Source organism: Myotis daubentonii, chromosome 1 (genome assembly GCF_963259705.1).
Source record: "Myotis daubentonii chromosome 1, mMyoDau2.1, whole genome shotgun sequence".
Lineage (NCBI taxonomy): Eukaryota > Metazoa > Chordata > Mammalia > Chiroptera > Vespertilionidae > Myotis > Myotis daubentonii.
In genome coordinates this window covers 227,720,519-227,742,478 of record NC_081840.1, presented here as the reverse complement: position 1 = coordinate 227,742,478, position 21,960 = coordinate 227,720,519, and the positions used below count along the sequence as shown (strand labels likewise).

Sequence of the window (21,960 nt, the reverse complement as noted above, 5' to 3'; positions counted from 1 at the left end):
TCCAGGTGAATCTGATGCAGTGGTAACTAATTTGAGGATGGTTGAAAAATATTGGACCAGCATATGTGTGTGTGTGTGTGTGTGTGTGTGTGTGTGTGTGTACTTGCTTGTTGGAGGGGAGAGACCAGAGGCAAAGAAAATAGAAAACTCAAGATCCAAGGAATGACCTCAAAGAACTCCATACATTCATCTATCCATCCATCTGTCCAGGTTGTGTGGCTATGCGGTACAACAGTTAGGAGCATGGGACCCTATCAGAAACACTTACAACTGAATCTTAGCTGTGCCGATTATTAAATCTGTTTCCTTGGGCAAATTATGTAACCTCTCTTAGTCTCATCATCTGAAAAATGGGGACACATTTGCAGGTTGTCATGACATTTAAATAAATAATATTGGTAAAGTGTTTAGCAAAGTGCCTGAAACTGTATTGCCATGTACGGCTAGCTACTGAACACTTACATGTGACTAGTCTGAACTGAGAGAAACTGTAGATAGATAATGCACACTGGATTTTAAAGGCTTAGATGAGAAAAAAAAGAATATAAAATGTCTCATGAAGAATTTTAAAATATTAAAGGTATACTGTGTTGTATATATTGAGTTGAAATGATAATATTGAACACATTGGGTTAAATACATTATTTAAATTAATTTTATTCTGTTTCTTTTTTTTACTTTTTATAATGTAGCTACTGCAATATTTAAAAATAACATATGTATCCCTGATTGGTGTGGCTCATTGGTTGGTTAGAGCATCATCCCATACACCAAAAGTTAGTGGGTTCAATTCCCGGTCAGGGCATATACCCAGGTTGTGAGTTTGATTCCTGGTTGGGGTCTGTGTGGGAGACAACTGCTTGATGTTTCCCTCTCACATTGATGTGTTTTTTTTCCTCTCTGTCCCTTCCTGTCTCTAAAGATAAATTATAAAGATAAATTATAAATGCTTCTTAAATATAAATAGCATATGTGGCTTATATTTCTATTGGACAGAGTTGGTCTAGAACATAGGGAACGCTCAATGAATGTTATGTAATAATGCTATTGTTGGTATTGTTTTATGCATTTGGTTCAAAAGCAGCTAGTGAGCACTTGCTATGAGGAAGTAAACATCAGTCATTGATCAGATGGTGTGCTTAGCATATAGTTAAGGCAAACCATGTAATCAGGAGTGTGTGGGACTTGATTCATCCAGGACTCTGCTGTGTGCCTGACATAGTCCATATATCTATACATATAAAAGCCCAGTGACGGTTAAGGCAGAACAACCAGAATGACCAGTCACTATGATGTGCACTGACCACCAGGGGACAGATGCTCAATGCAGGAGCTGCCCCCTTGTGGTCAGTGCTCTCCACAGCAGGAGTACTGCTCAGCCAGAAGCTGGGTTCATGGCTGGTGAGTGCAGCGGCGGTGACAGGAGCCTCTCCTGCCTCCGCGGCAATGCTAAGGAGCGGCGAGCCAAGTGGTAAGGAGCGAGCAGGTGGGCAGTAAGGAGTGGCCAGCCAAGTGGTAAGGAGTGAGCAGGCAGGCGGTAAGGAGCAAGCAGGCGGGTGGTTAGGAGAGAGGGGTTCAAACCAAGGGTATCCCAATTGGGTCTAAACTGGCAGTCAGACATCCCCAAGGAGTCCTGCCTACTCCCCCATGCATGAATTTTGTGCATTGGACCTCTAGTACAGTGGTTCTCAACCTTCTGGCCCTTTAAATACAGTTCCTCATGTTGTGACCCAACCATAAAATTATTTTCGTTGCTACTTCATAACTGTAATGTTGCTACTGTTATGAATTGTAATGTAAATATCTGATATGCAGGATGGTCTTAGGCAACCCATGTGAAAGGGTCGTTCGACCGCCAAAGGGGTCGCGACCCACAGGTTGAGAACGCTGCTCTAGTATATATATAACAAATGCAAGGTGAGATGCAGAATCATCCCTGAGATATCACAAATTGTGATGATTGCCTGCGGTATCCCAAAGCATACCCAATATCTTGTGATAAGAACGTATCTCTGAGAGGGCACTAGAGTTGGAGAACTTCATGGACTATCAAACTATTTAAAGAAATATGGTTCTAATACATACCATGTAGCCCATCATACCTCCCTTTCCTGAGACTACAGAAAAGGAATCAGTGAGGACAGTGGTACTAATAGTGTCCCCTCAATATTGATGTCCATCTGGAACCTTAGAATATGGCCTTATTTGGAACTAGGGCCTTTGAACATGTAGTAAGTTAACATAAGGTCATATTGATTAGGGTGGGCTCTAACCCAATGATGGGTGCCCTTGAAGAAAGAGAAAGCAGAGATACAGACAGACAGGAGAATATGGTGTGGGAATGGAGGTAGAGGCTGGAATCATCAGCTACAAACCAAGGGATGCCAACAATTCCTGGCAGCCACTAGAAGCTGGAAGAGGGAAGGCAGGATTCTCACTTAGAGCCTTTGGAGGGAGCATGGTCCTATTCACACCTAGATTTCAGATTTCTGGCTTCCTGAGTTGTAAGAGAAAAATTTCTGTTGCTACAAGTCACCCAATTTGCGGTAATGTATTATGCCTGCTCTAGGGAACAAATACATTGAGCCAGGTTTGGACATCTTAACACCTTGTGAGACAAATATTAACCTTTTTGGGAGTACTCACTCCCGGGTCCAGGGAGAATCTCATGGGGGTGTATCACACTGAGGGACGTGGCAAAGGTAGAGATGGGTTCTGGGAGAGACCATTATATCAAAACAATGCAGCCAAAGGGAGTTTCCAAAATGAGGATGAAGGGGCAAGCTAAAGGTCAAAGTCAGAAAACAGTGCCAAGGATTGGTATAAGGTGAATAGAAATAGACCAAAAACGGATTAAATTTTGGTTAGGTTGGCAAAGAGGGAAGACGGTCAGACTGGAGAACTTGGGAATAGGCTGTCATCAATGTGAGAGGGACAGAGCCCTATTCTGTGCTTATCAAGGGCGTGGCAGGACTCTGGTCTTTAGGACATGAACTTGAAGTAGTGTTCCTTCCACCAAGATATGGCTACATATGGGCACGTGGGGAGTTACATAAAACTATAACACATGCATAGTGCATCTTCTTCTATCATTGTAATAAAAAAGCAAACATATGTTTAAGAGTAGAATGTAAAATTTACATAAATGCATAATCTAAAAGATGAGATTTCTGAAGGTTTTCTCTTGTGGTATTCACTTTAGGCTAGTGTTAGAGCTTTCTAGTAGTACACATTTTTTTTTTTTAAAAAAAATGTATTTTATTGCTTTTTTTTTTTCAGAGAGAAGGGAGAGGAATAGAGAGTTAGAAACATTGATCATAGAGAAACATGGACCAGCTGCCTCTTGAACACCCCCTACAGGGGATTTGCCTGAAATGAAGATACATGCCCTTGACCCGAATCGAACCTGGGACCCTTCAGTCCACCAGCCAATGCTGATCCACTGAGACAAACCAGTTAGGGCAGTACACAATTTTTGTTATGCTGTTTCAGGTACCTCCAAAGCTGGGAAGTTGAGAATCACTGGTGTAATGACTGGACAATATTATCATTTCTATACCTATGCTTTCATGTAGTAGGCACACATCAACCATTTGTAGCTCTAATAGCCAAAATTTAAAAAACCAGTGGTACATTCCTTGCACAAATTTTGGACTGTGCTTTGGCCTATGTTTTTACAAACAAAATAGGAATGCCTATATAGAAAGGGCATTTGTAGGAGGGGTGGGAGGAGTGCATAGTAAGGAATGCTTGATGATTCTCAAATGAGCAAACACAAGGCACATCAGGGCAAGAAGAAAGTAAACCAAGTGCTAATCTGCAACTTTTACCTTTATCTACACAAATCTTTCTAATTAAGAAGAATTTGGGATTTGAACGGTCTCTATCTTTTGTAGAGCCCTTCTGCTGCCGATCAGGACTCTGAGACTATGTCTTTTTTTCTGCTACAAACCTATGGTCATATTTACATGATTTTTCTTTTAGTGAATTACATGAAGGCACATGCAATTTTAGTGTCTGAACCATCAAGGGGAAATGACATTTTTTTGAGGCTGATTTCCTGTGCAGAAATAGAGCTACCACTTCTTGCTGAACGGAGCAATGAGAGGATGAGGAACTCTGTGGAGAAACCTGGGCAGCATCCCAGATTCTTTCTTCTTCCAACATCTCCATATCCTTCAATCTACATCTGCTGAGCTCTCGAATCCATCCACTTCTCTTCATCCTTTTCCTTAGATAAGAGTGGAGTCTAATCCTAATAGGAATAGGACTAGAGTGGGAGGAAGTCAAAGAATTTAAAATTAACCTATAAGGTGAAAATTAAAGTTACCCTTGTGAAAAAAAACATGGGGGAAAAAAAAACCCCTTAAATAATGCGGAAGTCCCCTGAGTGGACCCACTAAACTCAAAACCACAGAATAAAGTACTATTTCTCTTGTTTTTCCAATGGAGGCCATTCTTTATCTGGACCAAAGTGTGTTTTTTGACAGTGGAAGGAGGACAAGGTAAATAAGGAAATCTCTTTTTCTAAAAGTTCATTTCATTTCACAGAAATGAAAGGCTGTGCCTGCCTCCCTTGCATTGGCAGACTTCTCACCGGCCATTTCTGGCCGGCCTTGGGAGCCCAGTTCACCTAGATAAGGGCTTTAGCTAAATAGGGCTATACTGACTGAAACATTAGTTCTGCCACACAGTGTTATTTGGGCCCACAATGTATAAAAAGCCCCAATGTTAGACTCAACTGGTCCAAAATACAACAAACCAAAATGTGGGTCTTTTGGGGTGAAAGTGACTGGGGTTATTGATAAAGGACACCCTGTCTTTCTTAGTTCAGGGGGACTGCCAACTGCTTTTTCTCAAGGGTTACATCTGACTTTGCCTCCTCTTCCCTCACCAAGGGTCCAACCATAGACAGTTTTCCTGCTGTCCTTATTTCCACTGGCTGGGAATGCTGTCACTGAAGGTCAGCAGGCCCAGTGTTCCAGATGGGCATCCTTGACTGAGCCCGTTACAGTCCGCCTGTCGCCACTGATGGAGTGGGAGGTGCAGTGACTGGAGCAGGCGTCAGAGTGGACGGACCCGAGTCCACATCCTGGTCCTGCCACAGAGCTGGACATCTCTGGGAAAGTCACTCAGCTCATCTGCTCCTTGGTTCCTCTCATCTGTTAAGTGGGGATGTTCCTGCTAACTTCATAGGTTGCTGAGAAGGTTACACATGCAGCTCCTGGAAGTGCTAACAATGAGCTTCTTCCTCCTCTCTGGCCATTCTCAATGAAAGAGCATTCCCAGAGGTCCCGAAAGGAGGCAGTAACTGTTCCCAATGCACCCTGTGTATTACATGCATAGAAGTCACATGACGGCAGAAAGGACTTTGAAAGTTGCTTTGTTTGAACACTCTTTAATCACAATATCATCTTCCTGTCTTTTCTCAGCCACAATCACCCTCAGATGACTGCACAGCTTGGGCTCAATTCGCAGTGGCCAGTCACTCTTGGTGGTCATAAAGATATATGTGGGCATCTGCCTGGCATGAAGAAAGGATATTCAATTTGTAACCCCTGATTGAAATGCTGTTTCTCAACCACTTTCTAGTTTGTGGTCACATAATTATAGGATTTCCAAGAGGGAAAACCTGTCTTCTTCCTCCTTCTGGTGTAGCCACCCTTCAATACAACCTCTCATTCACCCAACACTATAAGTTCCAGCCTTCAGGGTAGGCACCTGATCAACTGGTAGTGGGTGCCTATGATGCCACATTGAGATGGTAACTGAGCTCACAACTGCACTCCGCAGAGAAAGAGGCATGATTACATTTTTAAAAATATGTTTTTATTTATTTTCTTAAAATATATTTTTATTGACTTCAGAAAGGAAGGGAGAGGGAGAGAGAGATAGAAACATCAAGGATGAGAGAGAATCATTGATTGGCTGCCTCCTGCACACCCCACACTGGGAATTGAGCCCGCAACCAGGGCATGTGCCCTGACTGGAAATCAGACTTTGACCTCCTGGGTTCCTAGGTCAACGCTCAAGCACTGAGCCACGCCAGTTGAGCAAGGCATGATTAATTGATGATGTTTTTGTGAGCATGGGTGGAGGAGTGGGGCCACATGTTCCCCTTATCTTATCCATCCCTCAGCTTTCTGTCATGGTGCTGGGGCCCTCTCTTTACCTTTTACCTTCTTATCAGATATTGTCAGAACACAGAAAGGAAATACAGGAAAGGGTGACGTACAATAGATGAACCATTCCCATCTTTGTGTGCTCTCAGCATTTTGTGTGTATTTTAATTAGTGCCTTTACTTAACGTATAGTCAAAACATATTTGCCTACTGTTGTATATGTCTTTTCAGGGCCACTCTGTAAATGCCTTGAGGTTACAGATAGTTATTCTCCATTCTTGTATTATCCCCACTTCATGCCTCCCATTCTAGAACCCAGTTGAATGCCTGACCAATAATAGTCATTCACTCTTATTTCCTGGTTCAACCTTTTTTATTCTGTTTTTTTTTTTTAAAACATCCACACTACCCCCAGAAATCTCTTTCTAAAATATAAATATAATCTTGTCCCATTTCTACTTCAAACCCTGCCAATTAGCCAAAAGGTAAAGTCCAAGTTATAAATTCTTTATTTTGGCAAAACAAGTCTTTCAAGGTTGTGTTCTCACCCAGTTCTCTGAATCACTAGCCACTACTCTATTCCACTTCCTAGAAACCATCTTAGTTTGCATTTTTGAGCCTTCATATCTGTAGGTTATTAAGTCTAAAATGCCTGCTCTCCATTGCCTACCCAGTGGACTGCTCTTCAAGCTTCAGAAGTGTGTCTTGAAAGGAGGTGAGGAAGGCATCAGGTTAGGCATAGGTTAGGCTTCAGGCTGCTGGGATTCAAATCCTGACTCTAGTTGTGTGACCTCATGAAAATTATTTAGTTTTCTTAGCTTGAGATTTCTTATCTGAAAAATGGGGGTGAGGTAGTTAGTGTGCTTGGTGGGAGAAATCAATGAGCTAATCTATATAAAGTGCTATTCCGATGCCTGGCACACAGTGAGTATTCAGTAAATTGATCTCTTCTCTTATCTGGGATTCAGAAGGAGGCTAAATCCAATGGGGGAAACAGATAAGATTGCAATGCCACGTGACAGTCATTATAATTAGAGTGTGAGGAGGATGCAAAGGGAGCCCAAAGGGCAAGCCCAGGAAAAGCACACCAGACCCAGCGGCAGATGGGAGTTTGAGGAGAGGCTGCTGAGCAGGGGGATGCTGGAGCCAAGGCCTGAAGGATGGTTTGGAAGCGTGGCTCTGTGATGGCAATGCAATGATGTGTGCAGCCGGGGCCCACGGACTTATCTGACCACATGCAGCTTTGTTAGGGGTGAATGGCAATTAACCAAAAGTGAATATCTTTGCCATGAGTGCTTTTTTAATTTTAGTTTTTACATTCACTATTATTTGTATTAGTTTTGGGTGTATAGCATAGTGGTTAGACAATCAGGTACTTTACCAAGTGTTCCCCCTGATATTTCCAGTACCCAACTGGCACCATACATAGTTATTACAACACCAGTGGCCCAGTGCACGGATTTGTGCACATTGAAAGGAAATTAATTAGAAGAAAGATTTCTGTGGTAATTACGTTACTACAAAAAATTCCATGTCAAAATAGTATATATAATATAGTATTATAAAATTAGAACATGCAGGCTATTGGCACCAGTGAGAGCTTTATATGTATGGTGCATGTGTGAGTCAACGTTTATTTTTAAATTGCCAGTGCACATCATATGTACTGACCAGTCAGTTGGTCAGATGGTCAAATGGATGGACAGTCGGACACTTAGCCTTTTATATATATAGATTATTGACTATAGTTTCTATGCTGTATTTTTACATCCCTGTGACTATTCTGTAACTATCAATCTCTACTTCTTAATCCTTTCACCTTTTTCACTCAGTCCCCCCAGCCACCCCCTTCCTCTGGCAACCATCAGTCTGTCCTCTGTGTCTATGAGTCTATTTTAATGCCAGGAGTGTTGATTGTGTGTTTGTTGTTTTTGGATGTGGAAGTCTCCTGGATAGACCATTGGCATGCCAGGCACCTTGCCCCTTTCTCACATGCAGAGGACAAACCTGGAGGACCAGGGTTCAGGTGGCCACAGCTTTCCTCCTAGTGGAAGGACAGGCAAGAGAGAAGTGTATGTCTCTCCTCGTGAGTTACAGCATGAAAGTGTTGCTCCAAGGGAAGCTTCTCCTTGATAGAATAAATAGAGATGAGTTTTATGGAGCAGCCTTCATCCCCTTCTTCATGGAGAGAGTGGTGAGGGTGGGTATGCCAAGGCTGGATGGCCCTTGGTGAGAGAAGAGCAGGCTCTTTCATCGTTGACATCCTGGGGTAGACCAGTAGCCTGGGGCTGTGATGAGGGCTCACATTCCATAGCTACCGTTGCCATGCATTAAGCAAAACCAACTTTTTAAAAAAATACTAGTATATATTTTTAATTGATTTCAGAGTGGAAGAAAGAGGGAGAGAGAGATAGAAACATCAATGATGAGAGAGAATCATTGATTGGCTGCCTCCTGCATGCCCCACACTGGGGATCGAGCCAAATCCAGGCATGTGCCTGGACCAGGAATTGAACTGTGAACTCCTGGTTGATGTTTTACCACTGAACCACATGGGCTGGGCAGGGCAAAACCAACTCTTGATCTCTCTCTCCCTGTACAAGAGCATCATTTATGATTAGTCAAAATAATTTCCTCCACTCAATGTAAAAAAGGAGAAGCTATTTTTGTTTTAGGGAGAGGACTCCAAAAAGAGAGGTCCTCATGGAATGTTTCAGTGAAGCTCATTTTAATTGGACAGGAACCTGATAGCTAGCAGAGTGCATGGAGGGTAGAAGGAAGAGAGGGCATTTGGAGGACCTGTCATAAAGAAAATTATGGCACTATTATTTGTTAGAGATTAGAAGAGGCATCATGATTTTTTTTCTTTGAAATCAAAATTGGGCATACATGTCACTTAGTAAAAAAATCATGTTTGACATGTGAAAAGGCGATATGAATGTCATAAGAGATATCAGTATGTGAAACTTAATTTCATCAGAAAGAAATGCGAGAGAAAATAAAAAGAAATGTACTCATGAGTAATTGCCCTGAGGCTGATAGGAATAGCAAGTAAAAGATGGATAGAGGAATAAATGTCCCATAAGACAGACATTTAAGTCAGGTCCCTGCATGGTAAAAGAGCACTCACTCTTTTATATTCCTTCAGTTAGCTTCATTAGGATCTTCTCTCTTTAACAATTTGATTCAAAAGAGAAGCAACCCATTAAAATGTTATTAACTGTGTGGTTAGGAGTCTTGCAGTCTGTGTGCAAACATTTGAAGGGTGCTGGGAAATTGATCATTAGACACTTGGGTGTCAAAGTATATGCCCTTAAATGTTCTCTTGTTTCATTCTGTGTTTCCCAGTGATCAGGCTCAGGACCAATGTTTTTCACTGACAATGTTTATCTGTCAAGATCAGTGACTGCTGGTCCTTGATTCTTGGTTATGAGTTTGAATTTCTAGGCCCCCTTGCTCACCTTGCTCAGACATAAGATTTGCTTCCCAGTGTTCTTCAGAATCCCATGTTACCATCCAAAGTTTGGATTTGTTTGTTTTCCCTTCCCCCCTCTAAAAATATTCTTTTCTATAATTAAAAAAATAACCTAACAAATGCACAGAATGAACCATTTAAGCAGCACAAGTGGTACAAAATTCTACATGTTAGGATATGAGTCTTCCCATTTGACAATGTAGTCCCTCTTCACTGGAGAAGAGGTCAGCATTAACATATGCATTCATTTACATTGTATTCTGGAAGTTTTCTTTGTAAATTTATGCAAAAACATGTACATATAACTTGAAACAAAATTGAGACAAAAAGGTCCATGGTTCTGCACTTTTTTTTTCAGTTAAAACTGTATCTTGGCCCTTTAGTACAATCAATGACCTAACTCAATAACTCCCTTTTTCAAAGGGTTGGTTGACTTATATTTTATCATATTTCTGTGGTATACTTGATTTAATTAATCCTATAGGTTCATGTTGTTTCACCTTCCCCCCAGCCAATGCACACAGTGCTACAGTGAATAACCTTGTGCATACATGTTTGCACACATGGGCATGGATATCTGTAAGATATTTGCAGGTTACATTTTCAGAAGTGGAATTGTTGGGTCACAGTATCTGTTCAACTTGCTTCATTTTGCAATCTTTATTTTTATATCTGTCCAATAGCATAGTTGATTAATCAACTAGTTAACTAATTGCTTTTTAACTACTTAACATCATTGTAAGCATACAAATTTGGTCAAAGGTTAAAGGAAAAAAAAATGATTAAACTTTCCTGGTCATTAAATTGGCATCTTTTAAATGCTAGGTAAAGACAATTTTCTTTCACCTTTTAAGTTACTCCTGGAATTTTTACTGCTTCTGGATTGGAACTGTGTGCTTCAATCTGAACTTGACTGATAAGGGGATAAGAATCAGATTGAATCTTTGCAATTTATGACAACTCTTTGTCCATGTGATGGGTTAAGTGTTCTCTTGGTTGATCTGTTGGTCTATCCTTGGTCTTACTGCCATTAGGCCATTTGTACCTCCTGTTAATATATAGACATGTAGCATCTTGTTTTATAGTCCAAATTTCCATTATTAAGTCAACACTTTGAAAAGCTGTGATAACTTTCATCCTTCTCTCAGTTACACGTGGCATTTCATATGTTCATAGAGCAAGTTGAGAATCTAACCTGGGCCCTGAGATTTGTTCTAATCTTGGCAAAATCCTGCATTACAGTGTAGGATTCCATATCAACAAAGTCCCCTTTATCTAACTCTGTTTCACCCACACCCACCTTGATCCAGTACCCTCAGGATCCAATTCTGTATGTACTCCCTCCAAAATGCTGGCCCATGTTGATCACATCTTGCAGCTCCCTTGGAGTATAGCTCCTTCCTCCTCCAGCAGTCCAAACACTTCCCTGGCTGGGTGATATTGCTATTTGACCCTAGTAATTGGTCTGGTAGCCAGGTGGGAAGACAAAGACAGACTTGGGAGTAGGTGGTGGGGTCATGTTATCTTGCAAGGTGGAGACCTTTGCATCATTTTTTAAAATTATTTTTTTAAGTGATTTTTTAAAAATATATTTTTTACTAATTTCAGAGAGGAAGGAAGAGGGAGGGAGAGAGAGAGAGAAACATAAGTGATGAGAGAGAATCATTGATTAGCTGCTTCTTGCATGCACCCCACTGGGGATCGAGCCCACAACCTGGGCATGTGCCCTTGACTGGAATCGAACCTGGGATCCTTTAGTCTGCAGGTCGACGCTTAATCAACTGAGCCAAACTGGCTAGGGCCTTTGCTAGGGCCTTAAGCAAGTGCAGGAGAACAGGGCTTTCCCATGAGGAATGGGTCACTTCTCCAGGTTCACAGAGGCCAGAAGAATCTGCATATTTTAGATTTCTGAAGACTTAGACACCGAGGTCTCCACCCTGCATCCAATCAGGGCTCTGAACAAGGCTGAGCAGACTTGCCAGGACTGAGAATTCAGTCTTCTCTGAATCCTTATCCCTATATCCCCATGACCCCTATGCTTAAAACCTGGGTCTGATTCTTACTTCTTCTCTGGCTTCTGGCTGCAGAGGATTTCCTGTCCTGTATGCTTCCAAGGAGGTCCTCTGGGTGTTGCACATTACCTTAAATCTGTGACTGAGCATCTTTAGCTTTTCATTGCATTTCTCTAATGTATCCCTCAGCAGAAGCCACCCACTTCCACAATTCTTGAAATCATTACCTTTCCTGAACATCTGCAACACTTGAGATATTGCCCCTGTTAGTTCATTTCCATCTACCGATATTATGTCTCAGCTCTTCCCTGTGAAAACTGTAACAACTGCAGCTACAATATGCCTATGGCTGTTAGTACTCCATCTACATTTGTCCTGGAGTCTTCATTGCCAACCAGCTGGCAGGGGAGCCAGTTCCACAATCCCATTTTATAGTCTGCTCTTCAGACCACTCCTAGCACTAACAATCTCTGGTTGTTTTCCCTGGGAGATACTCTGAGATAAAGATTTCTGGATAAGGAGTTTACTGAGGAGTATTTTGGGAAACAACAATAAATATAGTGAGGTCAGAGGGAAAAGTTAACTTGCAATAGACATTTCAGGTGATTTCATGGGGAGTTTTCTCCCAAACTTAAAGGGCAGCAGGGTGTGTAACCCCTATATCTCTCAGTCTTTGAATGTGGCTGCCCCTGAGAAAGTGGTGTAACCTGGGGTGAGGCAGCTCACTTATGCTGAAGGTCATGGGGAAAAACTCACTTGTGAACTATCAGCTACTGGCACTTTCTGCATCCGGGAAGCTGTGAGCGTCAGAAGAGATTCTGCAGAGGAAAGTATTTATGAACAACTTTGTTTCACCAAAGCAGATCACGTAGTAGCCACATACAGTAGAAAGAGCAAGGCTTTGACATCAGACTCTTACCAACTCTGTCATTTTCAGCTTATTCCTTTTTCTTTCTGAGCCTCGGTGTTCTTTTCTGTAAAATGGGGATAAATATGTTTATTTATTATTCCTTTGCCTACTGTTCAAATCCATGCTTGTATAAAACTCTTTTGGAAGTGACATGAAAGAGCCCATCCGTTAAGCTGATGAGGGTTATCTCTGCTGGGGTAAACATTTCAGCTCACTCGGCTGGTCGCATTGGAATACCGAGTCTTGAGTTTTCCAAAGTGTCCCATCATCATTCTCTGCCTTCCAAGTAAACGTCAATGACAATTCACTCGCCAGGGGAAGATCCAATTGCATCTCAAGAATTAAGATCGATATGATCACTGTAAGCAAACCCTGTCTGACCTTATCCTTTGTAAGAAGAAAAAGAATCAACAGGGCATTAGAAGTGTCAGCACTTTTAGTTTTGAGAGGTGAGAAAGGGAAAAAGTTTATGCAGGGCTCATCCATCATTGGACTTCAGGAAGGTCATTAATGTTCAAACTAGAGATAAGGAGGTAGCTTATTTATTCTTTTCTGCTGTTGGAAATCTTAACACCAATTCAGTTCAGTTCAGTTCAATTCAACTCGATTCAATTACATTCAAGTAATATCCATTAAGTGCCATCATTGTGTATGACTTCATGTTAGCTGCAAAAAAAATCCCATCTCTGACTGTTCCTTATGTTTATTTCATTCCAGACTCTGTTGGGTGCTGGGAAGAAACATGTAGAGAAAGAAAAATATACAGACGCAGAAAATTATTGTGATAAATACTAAAGGGTATGGATATAATATTGTAGAATTACTTCAGAAGGAAACATAAACTATGTATTCATAGAGAAAGAAGGTGATTTTTGAGTGGGAACTTCCAGGATAAGTAGGAATTTGCTCATGAGTGTTGAAGGGTTTGATTTATTCATTTAAACAATTGTTTATTGAGTATACTACCTGCTGGACCCTAGGGCAGGCACTGGTGTTGAGGAGGCAAGAGGGGCATCACAGCTGCCCTCAGGAAGCTCCCGAGTGTGGTAGAGCAAGTGCAGGCAACACGGTTGAAAGAGGTTGTAACCTGGTAGAAAAGACAAGAGCGTTGACACAGAAAGGTCTCCTTTGCAACTGTATCCAACATAATTTCTTTCTAAGACAATCTTTGGTCTGATTACAACTGTTAGGTTCTGCCTTCATTTTGGCAGCAACATTCCCTGAACGATGCCAGGGAAGTGGAAATAAGTAAGGACATGTGCAGATATATGGTGTCAAAGAAGTCTCCAGCATGTTTATAGATTATGGTGCATGCGTGCAATGGGATACAGCAAAAGTGTTCAACATGGTGCAATCAAATACATATCACATGGAAAGTTATTTATGATATATATTTGAGTTTAAAATGCAGGTAACAATATATGATGTACAATGTGATTCCACTCTTGTAAATTTTTTATTGTGCATTCACAGAACAAAAGTATAAGAAGGTGCCATAAAATGTCACTAGAAGTTCTCTTTGGATGAAGGGATTATGAATTCTTCTCTCCTCTCCCTTCCCCTCCCCTCCTCTCCCCTTCTTCTCCTTCCCCTTGCTTTCCCTTCCTTTCTGTATTCTTTTCCTCTCCCCCTCTATCCCTTTTTTCTTCTCCTCCTTCTTATATTCTTACTCTTCTACCTCCCCTTCTGTTTTGCCCATGTGCATTTCCCCCAACAAATCCATGTTACTTTAGGAATGAGAAATAAAGCAAAGAAAAAGTTAGTTTTAGAAAGCCTTTGAACCAGATAAGGATTTCTATAGCTATGACAATCCTCCTTTTATGACCTTTGTTTATCAGGAGAATCCAATACTGTTGGAAGGACCGATATCATTACTATTATTGCTGTTATTATTTTATTTCCATGGACTGATCATATTTTGAGGTTTTAACTGGTGTGCTTTCCTCATTCCCAGGTTATACAATAAGACACAAATAATCTTCTGCAGAGCTAGGAGCAAGGGCTGCACATGTTTGCCACAGAAAGATTTTGATGCCTTTTATTTTTCAGAAAAAATTTTCTTATTGGTAAATAAGATCATGAAAAAATTGCTCACAAGCTGGGGATGGGAACACGCAGACTGGAAGGTGTGCTAGAACGGAATGGAGAGCCTCCGTCTGGGAACCCTGGGGTGTGTGGAAGCTGAGTGGGCACAGTCTCAGTGTCCCTTCACCATCCACGAAGGGCCACCCAGTGACAGTCACCCACCTATCATCCCGCAACCTTGTAGTCTGAAGTGATGCTCACCTGAGCCTTGAGATTGCACTCCATTCCCATGCACCTATATGGACATTGCCCCCCTCTTAGCTAGAGCAACTCACTGTTGCATTCCCATTTTATTGATGGAAGAGTAGAAATTTGAGGAGGCTGAGCAATGTGCCTAGAAGTTACCAGCAGGGTTACAGCTAGAAATTAAGCCTCATAAATCCCTGTGGAGACCTCTTTTCAGTAGTGCATAATACTGCCTAATATTTGATTTGTGGGGGACAGTTATTCAAAGCCAACAGTTCTGTCCCTCATTGCTCCTTGGGCAAGTACTCCTTCCTGTGATGAGATATAAACAAAGTGGTGACAGGTTTCCAAAGTTGTTGTGTCATTTCTAACTGGGTGCTCTCCTCCTGCAGCTAGAGGCAGAGTTACTTCTGATGAAATCCTTGCTGTAAAGTACCCCAATCAATTTTCCTTACAAATGATTTCTAATATGTAATTATGTAATCAAGCACTCCCATAAACAAGCCAGGCCTTGACATAGAGTGATGGGGTGCAGTAATATTTTAAATAAAAGATGATTGCAGAGTTATTTATTTTGAAGTTCAATTTTCAGGGTTGGGAACTATACATTAATGGCAGTTTAGAGATTAACAGCAAGCTAAATGTGAAACGCTATGAGTCAATGCCTTCGATGTAAACAAATGCAGGAAAATAGTACCCTGCAACTGTTTGCAAAGTCTAACAGAGTCACAGGGCTTTCTGCAAAGCAGAGGGTGCAAAGAGGAACAGATTCATCAAAATCTGGCAGCGATTTTTTTTCAAAAATAATGGCTTTGTCTACAGATGGAAACTGCTAACAGCTTTCCCTGTCCACCACGATCGCCTTTCCATCTGCTCGGGTTTTATAATCACGTCGCCTTTGGAAAATTACAATGCAGAGCATATTCTCCTGGTGGTCTGTTGTTGAGCTAAATATTCTGGGCTATGAAATGGTGACAACAGTTGAAGAGTTTCCTTGTAAAAAAGCGTTACAACCATTGCATGCCAACGAGCCGCCCGATGCTGCAAGGCTCTGGCAGGAGGGGAGCATCAGACTGCGTTAGCAGAGCACAATTTAGAAAACGCACACGTACATTCAAATAGCCGCCATCTAGCACTCGCAGTGCCTTGGGATAATGGCTGCTTCTCCCCGCCTCCTTTCTGGATTTTTCCTTTTTACTCTTTTTTAAAATTCCAATTCCCTTCCAAAAATGTATTGTTATCTAAGTGCAAAGACACGAGGGACCTGGACTGCTCCTCCAGCCTGTGATCTGCTCTAGGAAGAATGTTACTCATCTGTGTCTCCGGATCCTTTGCCCAGACCCCAGCTCATGGGAGATGTCCAGTGCCTAACTGCTGTATCAGTGAAAGAATGATGTTCTCTCTTTCATATGATGCTTTCTACCTTAGAAAACCTTATCTACTGGGTAAAACATCTTCACTGACACCACACTCCCAGCAACATATGAGGAGCTCACTGTCTCCTTGTGTTCCTTCAGGTCCTTAAAGAGGCAGATACAAAGATGGGATTAAGGATGAAGAGATTGATTATAGAAACTGTCCTTGAGAGAAAATGGAGAAGAAGCAGTGGGGAATGGGGGAGCCATCAGACCATGACACCGGTTTGACTCCAGTGGAGAAGAGAGGAAAGAAGGTTGAGTGGCAAATGTCTTTGAATGACGTGCTGTTTGAAGAAAGTTTTAGCAAAGCTGGCAGAGAGTCTTTGGGCCAAAGTCACTGGCCAGAGCAGTCCTACATCTTGTAGAAATGTACCTGCCTCCCCCAGAAGAGGTCCTGCCACACTGAGCCTTTGGCTGGTGATGCCAGTGTGGTGGTGGATGTCAGACAGCATGACTGGGACCCTTGGTCAATTACATTCCATGCAGTGGGAGATCCGAGAGGCACATTCTCATGGCCACCTCATCCTATTTTACAGATAAAGAAACAGATCCCGAGAGGTTAGGAGACATTTTCAAGATCTCATGACAAGTGCATGGGAATTATTGCCAGGCTCCTGAACCCTAATTCATGGTGGTTCTTCACAGACATATCACAGCTTCACTTTTACTACTGACGCCCGCCTATTTGATTAGGGTGTTTGATGGGGAGGGAAGGACATGGGGAAGTAAAAACACACGGTAGGCCAAATACTTGGCAGGAACACGGGAAGAATCAGGGACGGGGTTTCTTTCACTCATGGTAGAAAGCAGAATACGGTATAAGGCTGGAAAGTGGAGACCAGAAGCCTCACCCTAGGGTGGGAGTATTTGACTTCCATTCTGTTGTCATTAAAATATACCATATATGCCCCACCAGCGTGGCTCAGTGGTTGAGCATCGACCTATGGACAGGAGCCCACTATTTGGTTCCTAGTCAGGGCACATGCCCAGGTTGCAGGCTTGATCCCCAGTAGGGGGCATGCAGAAGGCAGCTGGTCAATGATTCTCTCTCATCATTGATATTTCTCTCTCTCTCTCTCTGAAATCAATGAAAATATATTTATCAATAAAAATATATTTACATATATACCATATGTAAAATCAAACCACTTGACATGACAATTAAATAGCAGGTTATGCTCTAGAGAATCACACATGCTTCCTGAAGGTAAAGATGCTCTTGGTTCTTCGTTTCAAGGCTGGTTTCCCAGCACCGTGGCATTGCTTGGCACAGAGCATAGTATAAATACTTGTCTTTGTTGAATGAATGATTGCAACTTTAGACTTGGAAGGGATCTTAGGGAACATCCAATGTACTTCAGAGGATAATGAGACATTGAATGCTTGTTAAATCACTTCTCAGAGGAAGCGAGACCCTGAGACACATGGCTCCCTGCACAGGAGTCTATCCTCCTCTCATTTGGGGCCACCCTGAGAGGAGGGTTCTACTTTGCCAGCCCAAGGGAAAGTAGACAGACATCTTAATATTGGACTCTCTAGCGTCTCTGACCAAAATAAAAGCTCACCTGTTCATTTCTGGAATTTAAATTTGGTGAGTAGATTAAAACCAGATTTTCAGACAAGAATGAGTCATTTGGAGAAAAGCAATGCATGACACATGTAGGATGAGACTGATATTTTGGAGGAAACCCTAAGTTTCAGATAGTAGGTAGCAGAGAATTTGAGGGGAACTGACTGACATGCATATTAATTGCCATTTTGTATCTTTTAGAAAATACTGGCCCTGAGGCTCTTCCTGGTTTGGTGTTGTTTCATTTATCTTCTTAGTAAATATTTATTGAGTACCAACTCTGCTCCATGCACTATGCCCCTCTCTGAAGATTATTGGAAACAAGACCCCAATCTTACCTTGTGGAAGAGATAGGCAGTAAATATGCAAACACAACAATTCATGAGATTTGGAAATGTTTTTGGAGAAATACCCAGAATAAGGGAAGGGAGTAATTCTATGATGATGGGAAGACTCTGAGGCAGTGAAATTGGCTTGGGACCTGAATGATAAGGAGTTACCTTGTGAAGATCTGAGGGCAAGAATTCTAGGGAGGAAAAATATGCGTGAAAGCCTTGAGGCCCCAAGCAAGACCCCAAGTGTTTTAGAAGCTGAAGAAAGGCCACCGTGAATGGGACACAGTGTAGGGAGATGGCAGGAGATGAGATGAAAAATAGGCAGAAGCAGATTCTGGTTTACATGGAAAAAATGAAGCCAGTATGCAGGAAAGCAATGGTGGAAACAGGGAGACCAGCTCAGTCTGTTGCCAGCATCGAGATGAGAGCCGGTGGTGGCTGGAGCTGAGCTGGATGGATAAGTTGGAAATAGACTACTGACACTACAGAGAGAGGGATTCCTGGCTGATGGGTAGCATGTGCAAGGCATGGGGTTAAGGACATGAAACATTGGGGCGCACATGTGGTTTGCAAGGCTATAGTTTTGAGTGTGCATTGGGTAGCAGGAAGAGATTTAACATAGGGAGGACAATGTCTATTTCACAGAGCTATTGAGGGGCTTGATCGAGAAAACAAGCCTCTCCATGCCTCAGTTTTCTTCTCAGTGAAACGGTGTGTGTGTGTGTGTGTGTGTGTGTGTGTGTGTGTGTGTGTGTGTGTGTGTGTTACAATGCAATCACTAAGATCCTTTCCCTTCCGTGATGCCCCCTCCACTACCCAGGATGTGAAGATGTGAAACCTGATTAAAACGTCTTGCTTCTGTGGCATCGGCTATGTGGAGGCTTTCCCTCATGGGTTCTCATAGCCGTAGGTGCTGGGAACACCCTCTTGAAAGTCAGAATGACAAATGAATAATAAAATAGGTATTGAAAATCACCATGCATTGGAAGCCCTTTTCACGGGCAATATAAAACAGGTTCTCATAGCAGACACCTGGCGCAGACTGTCTACTTCTTGTTTCCCTGTCTTCATCAGAGATGAATCTCCCACGGATATGTTAGCCATCTCCTCATTTTCCTGAGCACACACAAATCCTCTCTGCAGAAAACAGCAGAGGCCAAGAAATAATGATTACTAGTCTGGATTTCTGTTTTAGGTGGCTGCTCAATGATAGTAATAGTGCTTACTATATCCACATGTGAGTCCAAGCAGTTCATTTGTAGTTACTCATGTGACCTGCACAACTGGGTGATATTGGTGATAGTATCTTCCCCATTTTACAGATGGGAAAAGTGAGGCTCCAAAAAGTAATTGCCTGAGGCGGCATAGCCTTTGTACAGCTGCTGTCAGTTGGGATGTAGCAGAGAGTGCACCAGACTCAGCCTTCAGGGACTGGGCTCTGTCTTTTGGCAAGGTATGACATTGGCTTTCATAATACTCATTCTTGCTTCATTTTATCATCTAGGGGAGAATAATAGCTACCTTAGGGAGCTGTTGTGAGCACTGAGAGAAATAGTGTAAAGGTGCAATAAACATTAATCCTCTCAACACAAAAAATGCTTTGTAAACCATAGTTATAAAAAATTTAATAACCCTCATTAACTATTTCTAGGCAATTAACTTGGTTTTGTACAAAAATCACATTTAATGTGACAATATTTGTAGCATGGGAGAATGCATAGGTTTCTTGGGTTTCTGTAGGTGTGTGGGGGGAAGTGTTGAGGTAGAGAGTCTCTCTGGAGATTAGAAAGCAGTGAGTCAGAAATTTGAACAAGTTGACAGTAATTTCAGACAATATTTTCTTCTGCTTTATGAAGTCAAAAATGGAAGAAATAAACCTAATATTTATGAGGTGCTAAGCCATGTTCCAGGCACTTTGTGGGAGGAGTGGGTATGGCAATGCACCAGACTGTTGAGCCCCTCAAGGAGATTGCCATCTATTGCCTAGTGCATAGACTAGAGGGGTGGCCTTCTTCTGGGGGCACAGAAGGTTTCCATTAGCAGAATCTGATGTGTGTGTGTGTGTGTGTGTGTGTGTGTGAAAAAGATAGATAGATAGATAGATAGATAGATAGATAGATAGATAGATAGATAGATGATAGATAGTTTGCTTCACATTAGTCAAACAAGGTCTTGGCTTAATGACATTTGAGAGACCTTGGCCAAGACAGAGAAATCCATGCGAGGATGAAATGAATCAGTGAGTTTGTGATAAATCATAACTAGTTTTTATATAGATTATAATCATATACAGGTAGCCAGACATTAGTCAGGGTGCTTCTGGAAATAGGTTAAACTACCCAAAGGCAGTGATTCACTACTTTATGCCTTCTTTTTATAACAAATATTTCAGAGCATGTTCTTTACTTCACTGAAAAGGTGATGCAACCCATTCACAATGTAATTTCAAAATCCAATCAATAGAATACCCAATATAACAAAAGGAAAAATTAAAGGAAAGTAATTTAAGATAAAGTAATATGTATAATATTTTAGTATGTAAATGCTCAGATGTGACTACATGAAAGAGATACTGTTAAATAATCAAATGGTGCCCCAAATTCCCTAAGGGATACACCTGGGCTCTTAGTGTTGGCTGCTGATTGGCCCCAGTTTTTCTCTATGTGGCTTTTCTCTGCCTGTGGTATTTCACCATTCAGTAGTTTAGCCCAAAACTTTACACGCCCTCTGGCTTCCAAGAGAGTAAAACAAAAGCACCAAGGTTTTCAAATGCCAGGCCTTGAGGTCACACAGCTTCCCTTTCTTTGCATTCTATCCATCACAGCAAGTCACAGGGCCAGTCTAAAATATTAAAAAAAGGGAGAGGTGGGAAATAGACTACTCATTTATGGGAGAAGTGGCAAAGTCATATTGCAAAAGGCCATGTGGCATCAAAGATCATGGTTGCCATTTGTACAAACAGCATACCATAGGGGGATAAGAGCCCTGAACACTAAAAATAATCATCTGTACGTTGACTTCTTCCTATATTCCAGGCACTGTGCTAAGGCTTTGCATGTATTGTGTTAATCAAACCTGGGGACATAGTTCTGGACAAAAAAGACATGAAGCTCTTAGTCTCACGAAACTCATCTTCTAGGTGGTGGTGGAGGAACCAGCCATTCTGTCAAATGGGGATGTTTTATAAGAAGGAAAATAAAGCCAAAGGAAGAGGACACAGTGCCACAGTGCAGAGCTATTTGGTACAGGATGCTTGGGCAGCCTCTCTACTAAAGTAACTTTTGAGTACAGACCTGTGAGAAATGGATAAGGAGGCTGAGAGGACATCAGGAGAGATTTCCAGGCATAGGGAGCAGTCAGGACAAAGTGAAGGAGGTAGACATATGCTTGGATGGATCAGAAACAGCAAGGAGGACAGTGTGAGGGGCAGAGTAAAAGGGAACACTGTTAGGAGATGAGGTCAGAGAGGGAGGGAACCAGGCTGGGAAACCACAGGCCATTAGGACTCGGTAAGGACTTCTAATTTTATTCTGAGTGAGATAAGAATCTATTGGAGAGTTTTGAGCAGAGGAGAGAAATACTTTGACTTACGGTTTTAAAAGGTCACTCTGGCTGTGATGTGGGAAGCAGAGTGTAAGGGGGAAAGGATGGAAATAGGGACACCCATTGACTAGCTGAAATGCTGTTGCAATTATAATTTTAAAAAAGCTGATGGTGGCTTGAACTAGGGTGGTAACTGAAAGTGGTGAGAATTGGTTTAATTTTAGGTATTTTTCAAAATTAAGGTTAACAGGATTTGTTGCAAATAAGGTGTGGGATGGGAGTGAAGGAAGAATGTAACTTTTCA

At 41.8% G+C, this 21,960-nt stretch overlaps 1 long non-coding RNA gene across 1 annotated transcript in view; it reads left to right on the top strand.

Annotated features, from left to right (window-relative positions):
• The window catches only part of LOC132221319 (uncharacterized), a 47,439-nt gene extending 42,398 nt beyond the window's left edge, over positions 1–5,041 (top strand). The window contains exon 3 of the long non-coding RNA XR_009449947.1: positions 4,899–5,041. This is a non-coding gene — a long non-coding RNA (uncharacterized LOC132221319). The remainder of the gene's footprint in view (positions 1–4,898) is intronic.
• The last annotated feature ends 16,919 nt before the right edge of the window (positions 5,042–21,960 follow it).